The sequence below is a fragment of the Xiphophorus maculatus genome, chromosome 11, assembly GCF_002775205.1.
Source record: "Xiphophorus maculatus strain JP 163 A chromosome 11, X_maculatus-5.0-male, whole genome shotgun sequence".
Classification (NCBI taxonomy): Eukaryota; Metazoa; Chordata; class Actinopteri; order Cyprinodontiformes; family Poeciliidae; genus Xiphophorus; species Xiphophorus maculatus.
In genome coordinates this window covers 11,138,206-11,150,252 of record NC_036453.1, presented here as the reverse complement: position 1 = coordinate 11,150,252, position 12,047 = coordinate 11,138,206, and positions in this window count along the sequence as shown.

Here is a 12,047-nt window from a genome sequence, read left to right as displayed (position 1 = left end):
ACAAAAACTTATTTCACTAAAAAAAAAAAGTTATAAATATAACTTATTTAAAATAAGTTATAATATAATATCTCACATATAACTTTGAGATATTATATGCAAAATATTAAACATCTTGCAGGGGCTAACTGTGCGACAGTAGCAGACTGGATTTTATCTGAACTACTAAGGAAACATTTTTTTTACTCCATCAGGACAATAAACTGATCATAAAATATTTAATTAATTTTGATATATAGTTAAAAGTATTGCTAATCCTAGGTCATATGTAAGAAGAAGCAAGCGGATAACAGTTTCAACTATTTTTATGTCCTTTTGAAAAACTACAACAGGCTAAAATTTCCTAAGACATTTAGCAGTTTACAAACACAACCTTTCACACATGTTGTAGCAACTAGTAGTTTTAAGTCTGTGTGAATGCATAAAAAAAATTAAAACAAGAGAAGATTTGGTTTCATATGTTCTATCTTTTCTATCCCAATCCCAAAACATCTTTATTTGCTCAATTTTATTTCATTATTTTGCAATTTTTGCTCATTCATTTTCTTTGGCAAGATGTCGAAAGAGGCGCATTCTAAAGAAGACTTTCTGTTTAAGTTTTTCCATTTTAAATCGCATTGACGTCAGTCACAGTGACAAAACTGGATATTTTACTATTTAATTACATCTTTAGAATCCCAGTTTGTTGGTGTTTACCCTCTGACTCATAGAAGGTCACACCTTGAAATGTATGTACTTTTTTTTAAGTGTAGTTAAAAAGCTAAAAATCCAGTTTTGTGATTTGACTTGAATTTCAGAGGTTTGACGTCACTGCAGAACAAAAGGGGAACCATAAATGCAACAGCTTTATAGGCGTGTTTCTGCCTTTATGACTTGTTTAATCAATACTGTAGCCACAGAAAAGTAAATCAAATCAAAACCTCTTTTACATGAAGGAGCTTCAAGAGCCACATTATTTCAGATAACAATGTGAAGTACTTGTCCAGCGTTCTCAGGTGAAAAAAGTGAACGTTTTCCCGGAGAAGAGCTGCATTCACATGAATGCGGAGGGAACTTTGAAGTGGTTGATGCTTTGATTCATGGGTCCCTGGGAATCTTACGGTGATAACCAGACAATATTCAAAATGTTTTTTTTTTCTTCTCACACTTGTTCAAATGTTGAGACGTAGAGGGGAGAGAAAGGAAAAGCCGAGCGATTAGAAATACCTGGTTGGAGTCTCATAATTGTCGGCTAAAATATTCCAAGTGTTACAAACTTGCATTTTTTTTTTTTTTGATCAGGTGTGAGGATCTGACATATTTGTGTCAGGTGTCAGATGTTCACACCTGACACAAATGATGTTGCAAAGAAAATATGCATGTATCATAAATTATATATCGTCGTCAAAACATATAGCAATAATATCGCCATTGCAGGATTTTCTCATATCTTGCAGCCCTAAGCCAGTTATTTAAATTCCTAAACTAGAACACATGACTAAAAAATGCAATAAAAAACAATGTGAAACATTTTTTGTGATTACCTGGATGTCATTATGGCGTCTACATATTTTCGCTCTCAAATACAGATTTTGTAGCTTTACAATTAGTGGCCACACATAACAATCCCTCCAGTGTTTTGTGATTCTGCGATTGTGGAAGTTTATGCAAAATCAACAGATTTCAGCATAGTTGTAAGTTTATTATAAATTTTCCATACAGATGGTAAAAAAATATTGTGTTTAAGACTGCTAACTCCCACCTGCAGTGGCAGGTTTCTTACTACTGCTACACTTCTCCCTCAACATTCATTGATGTCAGGTCATATTCTGTAATCTGCAGGGCAAGTATGGAAATTGATCTGTTTAATTTCCTTACATAATCTCCCTGCTTGTCACATTTTCACTTTCTTTTTTCTCACTGAGGAAATTTTCTCGCAAATGTTTCAGAAGCAGCATAACAAAATCTGTGATTTTATTGTAAGAAAAAAAATATCTTACAATAAAAATCACAGATTTTTGCAATTTTGAAAATAATTGCAGAATTCTGGAAAAAAGCTTTAGTCGAGTGAGACTAAAGCTGGAACTACAATGGAAGAATTCAGAACAACACATTTTTATATTACTTGTAATTTTCTAGTCAAAGTCCAGACCTAAATCCAATTGAAAGTTTGTGGCAAAACTTGAATATTGGAGATCACAGATGCTCTCTGTCCAATCTGACTGACCTTATTTTGTTTTTTCTTTATTTTTCACTTCTATGCATCACTTTTTGTTGATCACCTAATATCCCAATAAAATAAATAGAAGTTGGTCTTGGTAAAGTGGCAAAATCTGAAAAGATTCTTGGGTTTGCAAAATAATACAAACTAAAAAAGGCAGCTAGCAAGGGTAGCAAGAATCATCCTTAGCTTTTATGAATTGTGTAAAGTGTACGATAATCTTGTTGGCATTTGCTGAGATCCGATTACATCTTCATCTTCATCTTCTTCTCTTAAAAAAAAATCACAAAAAATGACACAAAGAAACTGTACAAAATTGCATACAAGTAGTAGACTGATGCCCTTAAAAATCAAATGCAATCACTTGCTTTTAGAAGTCCCTTAATTGGTAAACAGAGTCCATCTCAATACAGTTTTCTCAAAAGCCTCAGTGGTTCATTAGAGAACATCATGTGCAGCATTAAGACCAGGGAACCCAGCAGACCGGTCAGGGAGGAAGTTGAGGAGAAGTTTAAAGCAGGGTGAGAATAAACTTGGAACATTTTGCAGAGCTCTGATCAATCCATTATCCTAAAATAGAAAGAGTATTTCACAACAACAAACCTACAAAGACATGGATTTCCATCCTTAAAGGTTGGGTAGAGAGAGAGTTTATCAGAGGAGGAGCTAAGCGTCACACTCTGAGGCTGAATCACATCACAAATGAACATAAAACAAGTTGTTGTTCCTCAGAAGTGATGAGCCAGCTAATCTGCTGTTGTGACACATCACAGCAATGTTACTAGAATGTTCTCTTGCGCTACCTGTCGAAACATAACATAACTGCTTTTAACATCTTATTGTGCAGGTTTATTGCCTCTTAAATTACAGGCACCTGGGTGACAGCAACCCGTGAGAAATTTCACACCGTTTCCAGATTCTTCACGTCCTCAAATGGGTGAAGAATCCGCACTGTTTGTTGGTCATTATCACAGCAAATAACGACATTTTGATTCTTAGGCTGTCAAGCTGTTGTCTTTGCTATTTCCCCCTTAGATTTAACTAAAATAATGTCTGTAAATATTACTTTTGTGACTAAGAGAAGCATGACGGTGCTAATGTGTGTGTTATAACTTATAGCCACACAGCTTAGCAGCCGAAGTCCAAAGAAAAACTGCCAAATTCCTCTTTTAGTATGAATCCTGTGACATAACCTTTCAATGCATTCATTTTATATTTCTGTATCACTCTTTGAATGTAAAAGACAATAGAAGGAGAATAAAATGGGAGGAACAAAAAGCACTGAACTTTTTGTTCAACTTGTTATTCAATATTACCACACCTCACCAGGCAGGTTTACATAAAACAGCAAAATGACAAGCTGTTTTGGCTATTAATTCCTAATAATCAGTTGGTTCACCGACTTGTCAATTCTTTGGTCGTTTTGATCTGAATGATCAAATTTACTGCCAAACCAAGCTTACTGTTGCACAACATCGAGCAAGTAGCATCGCTTTAAAGTAAAACATGCACTTGAAACTTAAAATCATTAAAAAAATAAACTATTCAGATCTGCTTTGTATTTTAATGGAATTGATGCTAACAGTGGGTTGATAGGTTGGGTAATCATTCAGCTGTGCAGCTGCAAAATAATAGGCAGATCAAAAACTAAACAAAGGTTCAAATGAAATCAATCTGTCATGTTTTACTTTCAGTTACTTTAAATGAGAAAACCCATTCATGTTGAGGATTAAAAAAAGAAAGATTTAATGCCAAACATATTCACTTGTTGCTTCACCGGCCTAATCGCTAACGACACCTCCTTCAATTATAAGAAACTGGACGCGCCGCATTCCTTCTCGTTTCTTTTCTGTCTTTAGCAGCAGGTTAAGGGCACCAAAGGACACGGCATCCACTTGTTGGTTAATTCCCATTTACCTTCAAAGGGAGACTGTAATTTAACACTTAAGTTCAATTATGAACTTCAAGCAGAGAAGCTTCAAGTCACGGCAAGCTTCTCTGTAGATTCAGGGGAAATGTTGAGCTCCATGCTAGATGTCTTAGTCAAAAGTCTTTGTCTCTCAATCTCCAGCGGAGATCTTGTTGATCTTCTGTTCTGTCAAGAGCATCCAGGAGCATCCCTCTTTAACTCTGTCTGAACAAACAGATTCATGCACATTTTCAAACATTTTCTTTAGATGTTGCAACAAATATAGCCGTCGGTTGTGTTTTGGATGACTTACAATGAAAATCTTTCAGAAAAGAGGACTAACAATTGTTGCCAAACTATCAAAGGATAACAGCAAAGCTTAAGCAGGTAGACTGATAGGAATTTGTGCAAAGTGTTGGAAAATTTCAGCAATGCTCTGTTCAGATGTTAACTGACAAGAACGGAAGTTGTTCCTCGTGACAAAAAAAGAGAAAAATGAATGGGGGCATTTCTCTCCCTGTTAGATCACGCTGGAATCAGATGCTTTGAAACATTTTAGAAAGTAACAGAAACTGCTGGCCTGTCACTTTCTGCTGTCTCCCCGTAGAGATGAAGCTGAAACCTGAGGAAGCTAAAAAGAAATTCTGTGTGTAACTTAACTGTGTGCAAACTATAGCGTGGGCAGCTGTCTGTTGGCTACGACTCAAGCTTCTTACACAACGTAATCTTTTTTCTTTTTTTTTCAGGGTTGAGGGAAGAAAAGGTGCGGTGCTCTTAATTCATAACTTGAAAACTTCCAGTTGAACTCTGCAAGCTTTATCTAAATATGGGTTCTCTGTGATTGACGGCTCAGTGATTATCATCCACAATTTTCTTTACTTATTAATCAACAGCTCAGGCATCCACCCTTCACTGCTTTCATTTCTGGTTGATTTATTCCAGTCCTTCCTGTGGAGTAACGTAATACTAAAATGTAGTAAAACAGGATTTCTGGCAGTGAACAGGTTGAAAATAAGACAAATATGATATACCTTTAGACCATTTTGAGAGGTTTTCTGGGATTTTAGTTTACAATTCACAGATTGATTCTTTATCTACATACCTTGCACCAGTATTCACAAAATGTTTCTAAGTGTGTGTGTGCATGTTTAGGGGTGGTGTTGAAGATAGAAGGACACAAGATAGTTCATAATTGCGAAGTGAAATGAAAATAGCATGTCTTTAAAATTCTTAACTAATGGAAAAAAAGCTTAAAAGTGTGGTGTGTGTGTGTGTGTGTTTTTCAGCCCAAATTATTCTGACAATGCTGAATGAAATGTGCAAAGAAAATGCTCCAGATGAAGATTTTTGGCCTAAATGAAAAGCACAATATGGCAGAAAACTCAAACTCCCCATCATGACATTTGGCGGTGGCAGTATCATTCTATGGGACAGTGAGAGACGGATGCTTGTTACAGTTGGATGGGAGTAAGGATGGAAATTAATATAGAACAAACTTGAAGAAAAAACTGTGAGGTTCCAAAAGACTTGACCTGGGGAAGTGGTCTGCCTTCCAACGGGGAAGCAATCCAAAACAAACAACCAGAGCTAAAAGGAATGGTTCAAATCAAATAATGTTAGTGTATTAATGTCCTACTCAAAGTACAGATCTAAATTCAGTTAAGAATCTGGAAACTGGGGCTCACAGATGGTCTCCAGCCAATCTGACTGTTCTTGAGTTACTTTGCAATGAAGAACGGACAAAAATTTCAGTAATGTTTTAAACTTAGGATGGCTGTAAAGAAATGGGAACCAAATAAGCATTAATTGAAAAGTTTTTTTCCAAAAGATTTTACTTCATGATACCAATTATTGTAGTGCAATTCGACCATTTCTACTGCGTCTAGATAAAAAAAAATTAAATCTAGAAACAAGATTGTTGTTTGATCGGTCTTTCTGTTCGAGGAAAAGGCGACTCCTTTGTTGCGAAATTCAAGTTTTCTTCTCGTAGACTCTTAAGTGCTTCTCTCATCACACTCAACGTTAAACATTTACTATTCATCATTCACTGACAGGTCCCTGGTAGTTCCTGCTGCATTACTGGACATTTGAGCAAGAATGTAAATGGGACTTTTTGAATTGGAGCTCTTTTGAAATTTATGACATTTGGCTTTTATAGGCTGAATATTTCCTTCTAGAGGGTTTAAACTGAGCCATAAATCCATTGTGCTGTAGACACATAAAGCTTCATGACTGCCATCCCAAATATATTATGACAGAGCTGGGGAGTTGAGGGGAGAGTCATACATCATGTTGGAAAACCCTGGATTGTATCTCTAAGCATGTCAGTAAAAGTGGGTTTAAGATGAAAATAAAAACAGTGGTTAGTATAGTCAAGCCATGCTTGAGGGTTGGAGCAGGGAAATGCCTTAATTGGTAACTATTAACATAAAGAGCCAATTACTACAGTTCTTCATGCTGTGTAATTATACCTGCTAAAATGATGCATAAATACAATGTGTTTTCCTTTAAAAAAAGTCTATGATTCCCATCTTGTGAGATTGGAGTTCAAACTGGATATTCAGGATTTGAAAGGTGTTGCATGAGTTTAGTTTCAATCCCTTTGAAATCTACATGGAGTTAGTAGATTTCAAAGTTGACAACAGTCAACACACTATTACTGAGGTGGTCATAATGTTATACCTGATTAACTGCAGTGCATGAAACACATAAAATGCTGTGTGATAAAAATGTTGTATGTCAAAGCGGTTTTTCACTGCTGGAATATAAATATTCAAACCTTAAGCTGATATAATACAACATGACATGAGCTCTGTTAGCATGCTAATGCTAATATTAGCATACAAAGGCTAACCTTGCAATAATGCTGCATGCTATTTGTTGTCAGAACTTACTTGACTTCTGAGTAGAAAAAATCAACTTGAAAGTCTCTCGAAGTCAGACTTACCACTTGGAAAATCTGAGATTTTTACATTTTTTTCTGACTTTATGATCCAATATGGTAGCTCCAACAATGTTAAGCTACTCTGAAAACATGTTTATTTTACAAGACACATGGGATATAGTGTAACTAACATCAGTTTTACATGTAGTGCATACAATTCTAAACTGGAAAAAAAATGATGTTCGAATATGGAAAGTAGCTATAGCTTAAACAATGCTCGTCAGAGGTACTATGAACAATGGCTGCTTAGGTGTTGCCATATTAGAATCTCAACTTTTCTTAGATGTTAACTGAAACTGTTTAGCTGATTGTGATGTCATCCACAGCTCCAAGGTCCTACTTCCAAGGCAAATAAAAAGCAGTAATTGGTTAAAATTAGCATACTAATATCATTCCAGCGTGAATGTTAGCATGCTAACTGTAATATCTGTAGCTTGAAAATTTTTGTTTTTACTCAGACATCTCAGTATATAAGCAGTTTGTGCTCTTGTTAGTTTGTTAATTCCAAAACCAGTTATTCAAGATATATTCTACCATTTGATGGGCAATATTTATAGATTTTGTGCTCTTAAAGATAAAATCTCAGCTTGGTTGTAGTGCACTACCAGGAACCTCTGTTAGAGGGAAAGTCCCTGCGGCAGGGAAATTGTTGTTTGTGTCATATAGTTTTTTTTTTGTTGTTCTGAACTGTAATTACAACATTGGTTCCTTGAAAAACTGAAAAACCATTTCTTTCTTCAGCACAGATTAGAGGCGTATTTACTTCTATACTTTATCACCTATCCTGTCCTGGAGTGTAGATGATTTAGTGAGTGAGTAAATACGTGAACAAGAGCATGTGCCAAACATTTAGATTATGTTAAAATTAATGTTGACTTTGGTCAGGAAATTGTGTTCGAAAGTTTTAACATTACAAACCATGAACTTGTTTTTTTTTCTGAACCGGTTCTGATGAATTCTTTTATTGTTTAGCAAATGTTTTATTAAGCAGTACATTTCCTCAAGTGTAAAATGGGAAAAAAAGAGCAACAACAATCCCGTTGTTATGACAACGATGACGAACATTGATGGGGATAGCAGTGAGGTAAGTAGTTACCTCACCCCTCACAGTGAATAAGGGTGTGATGAAACAAAGCATCTGATTGGATGTTTGAGGCTTCCTATTGACTGAAGGAGGAACCTGGGAACAAGTGACTGATTGTTCTGAAAAAGGATGCCTCCAGTAGAAGAGTGTTTGCTTTTCTTTAAGGTAAGAGCTCAGGAATTGATCTGAGTAAACTCAGAGCTGCTGTGCTTCATTATGTCAGTTATGAGCAGCGTGTACAAAGGTCAGACCTTTTCAAGTTCAAGTCAGTGGGAAGAGAAGTTCATACAAAAGGAGGCTATGGAAGATAAATTCTCATTGAGTGCAACTTTCTCATAGAAAGTAGAAACTCAGACTTGTTATTCATGTGATCTTACTTTGACACTCACACTTAAGCATGGTAAAAGACAGAGCGCACACCCACGTGGCAACAGAACCCATTGAGCAGAAGCTCCAATCCACTTGCATAACGATATTCCACCATTTTACTTCTAAGACAACTGTTCAGAAAGAAAAAGCAGATTCCACATAGGATGAGTCTTTGCACACAAACCCCAAATGATCCAACTAGTCAATGGTAAAGTCCTTCAAATAACTCTGGAATAACTCTGATGCATTCATCCACCCAAATGTCCAAAAAGGTGGTAATTATGAAATTATGAGTGTTTATCGGCAGTGTTGTATAGTAACGAAGTAAAAATACTTCACTACTTTACTTAAGTATATTTTGGAGTACTTCATACTTTCCTCGAGTATGAAAATTTTTGATGACTTTCACTTTTACTTCACTATATTTCCAAACTTAATTGCGTACTTTTACTCCGATACATTTTCAATGTGTGGTTTAGTTACTCGTTACAAAAAAGCGAGAGAGAAAAACAAAGTGTTTTGACCCCACCTACTGATTGACTACAACAAAGTCGGTAGCCTACTTGCCTGGGCTTGTTCATCACCTCCAATAGGATACACCTGTTTCGTTTCTCCAGTTAAACACAAAGCAAGTCTCGCAATCAGCAGCAGCCACATGGAGGAGGAGACGGAGACCACAACGACTGCAACTACGTCGGACACGGCTCCAGGGGAACCACCAGCTGGTGATGAGAGCCCCTGGCCTTATTTAAACACAATATACTCTTTCGTGGGTGTTAAAGATTCGTCGGACCGCATGCAGTTTATGTTATTCCTGCCCGAAGATGTGGAAATTCTATCTTACAAAAACTCCCCGTCCAACTTGAAGAAACACATCGAGGTAACGTCTTATGAAATGGTTATAATCCTCCTGTTTCAGTAACTATAGCTTGGTCACTAGACACTACTGTATTGTGAAACGTTGACCATAAATGAACTTTGTTTGGCATTGTTTCAGTTCCACACGTGGTGTATTTAGCTTAGGCTTAATGTTGACTGTAGCAGGCTACCTAGACTCCTCTGTTCAAGGGGGACAGAAGCCATAGCGATAGCAATTTAGACTAAATTTAACGAATATAGGAAAGGCATGCAAGTTCAAAACCACAAACCATTAACATGTGCTACTCTTTAAAACTGGAATAATTTATTAGCAGGTTTAATTTTGCCTGCACTTGGTTGTGTACATTATTTTAAGTGTATTTGACAAGTTTACCAAAATATAAAAAAAGTCATTCAAACTACATTTGCCTTGTTTCACTTTTTACTTGTACTTTTCATTACATTACTTGAGTACATCCATTTTTACAGTAATTTCCATACTTAAGCACAAGAAGTTTCAGATACTTTAAGACTTTAACTCAAGTAACATTTCAGTCAGTGACTTGGACTTTTACCAAAGTCATATTTTGGAGAGGTACCTATACTTTTACTTGACTCTGAGATTTCAGTACTTTATACAACACTGTTTATCGGTCAGCTTTATTTCCCAACTCTGTTTTAGTTTAGAAATCATCTCTGAAAGAAATCGGACCATCTTTGACCATAAACATGCAGTCAGATACAGTGGAGTGATTAAAATCAAAATATAGTTATGTGTTAGAATGATCTAGTCAAAGTGCAGACTTTGTCCAAATTGGGCTACGTTCAGACAGCAGGTCTTCATGCTCAATTCTGATTTTTTTTGCATATTTGTTCATTCTACTAATTAAATGCAACTGCAGTCACACTAGAACAAGGAAAGCACTGCACTGTTTATGGAAGTAACAGGTCTAAGACCAAACATTTTTGATATTTATTTGAAAGAACATTGATAAATGCTGAAATTCATGTATTATTTTTATTCCCCATCGTCATAATTTGCTGCATCTCCCAAATTTCCCAGATGAATTTATAACTGTAAATGCAAAGCCACGCTTCTATAACCCTTTTAACCTCTCTTAGTCAGCCACCACAGTGGATCAGAGCAGCACTGGTCTTCAGAACTTATTGCTCATTTAAATAACCAGAAAAAATACATTTAATTTAAACATTGATGTAATAGTTTTTACTACGTAGATCAAACAACAAAATAAAATGTCTTTTCAACCTCACTTCCTGTGATGTGAAACCATTGTTTTTAGAGCCCTTATCTCTCTTTTGCGTGACAGTTTTTAGACAAGTCATGCTGTTTATAGCTTTGACCCAGTCTAGCTAAATTCCACACTGAATGCTATAAAGTGCAATTGCACATTAGTCATTACTAAAAAACCTTTGGAAGGATGTACGTGACCAACAAAGAGACACACTTCAAAGAGACTGAAATCTCTCTCATTCAGTTCCCTTTGTTTTCTGTATTGGCTTCTACACAGAAAAGGTCAGATTTGGCTGCTAAAAGACAATTTTCTATATTCTTGTTCATTGTTTTTATGATTTCTAAGCACACAAATTGTAAACCTGCTACTGGAGAAACACTAGTTGCACTCTTTGATAAAGACAGACAGGAACTCAAGTGGTTTATGGCCAGAAATTGGTGTAACTAGACACATTCTCAGTTGTAAGTTACACAACAGGCTAAAGGTTTAAAGATTGCTTGCCCTTGTTCACAACAACATACTTTCTTTTTACTCTAAAAGTTAACTATACCACCACAAAATGAAAGATTTGATTTTCCCTTAAGGTAAACACATTTAAATAAACTCTGGTTTGTTCTTTTCACCCGTAGCAACAGGAAATGTTTTTACTGCTCTTTCGGATGCTTGACCATATTTGGCTTTCAGGAAGTCCTGGAATTCCTTCAGGTGGAGTGTGAGTAAGTAGTGATCACCATGCAGGACGTTCCATGATGGATCCAGGATGCTGGAAAGCTGCCAGTCACTGCAATTCTGAACTAGCGTACATGTTCTACTCTGCTGATTATGTGACTGATTTGCCTGGTAAACCCATATATCATCCATTCCAAAGCCCTTTATCACATCCACTGACACTTTTGAATTTATTGCAAAATGTTATGCTGTGGTATTTGACCCTTTAAGTGGGTGATTGGTGATATTAACCTATGAGGAAAGAACGTTCTCACTATATCAGGTTACCCCTCATCCTGTTTCAAAGGTGGACTGTGGGGTGGAAGGGCCTGATAGAGACAACAGCTAGTTGGAATGACAGAAAGTGGAGTTCTGGGCTATTATTAGCTCTTCATTGTTGGGGTGTAAAAAGTGTAAAATGTCCTGAAATGAGTTTTAAGCCTTAAAGTAATCTAAAATGTCACCTTTGTCTCTTTATTTGCTTCCCTGAGTTGTTGCTTCTTGTAAAACCCATTTATCTTCTTGAGCAATCCAATTATGATAAGATTCACCAATCAAGATCCCTTTTATTACCATTGAACAGTGATTCAGTGGAATTGCGCTACACATGGTCATAGCAATAAACTCAGAAGGAAGTTCAGCATTTAACAGGATTTACTTTTGCTACTTATATTGAAATGTTTGGATGTACTTTAAGATGTTTTATTGATTTGGATTGAATT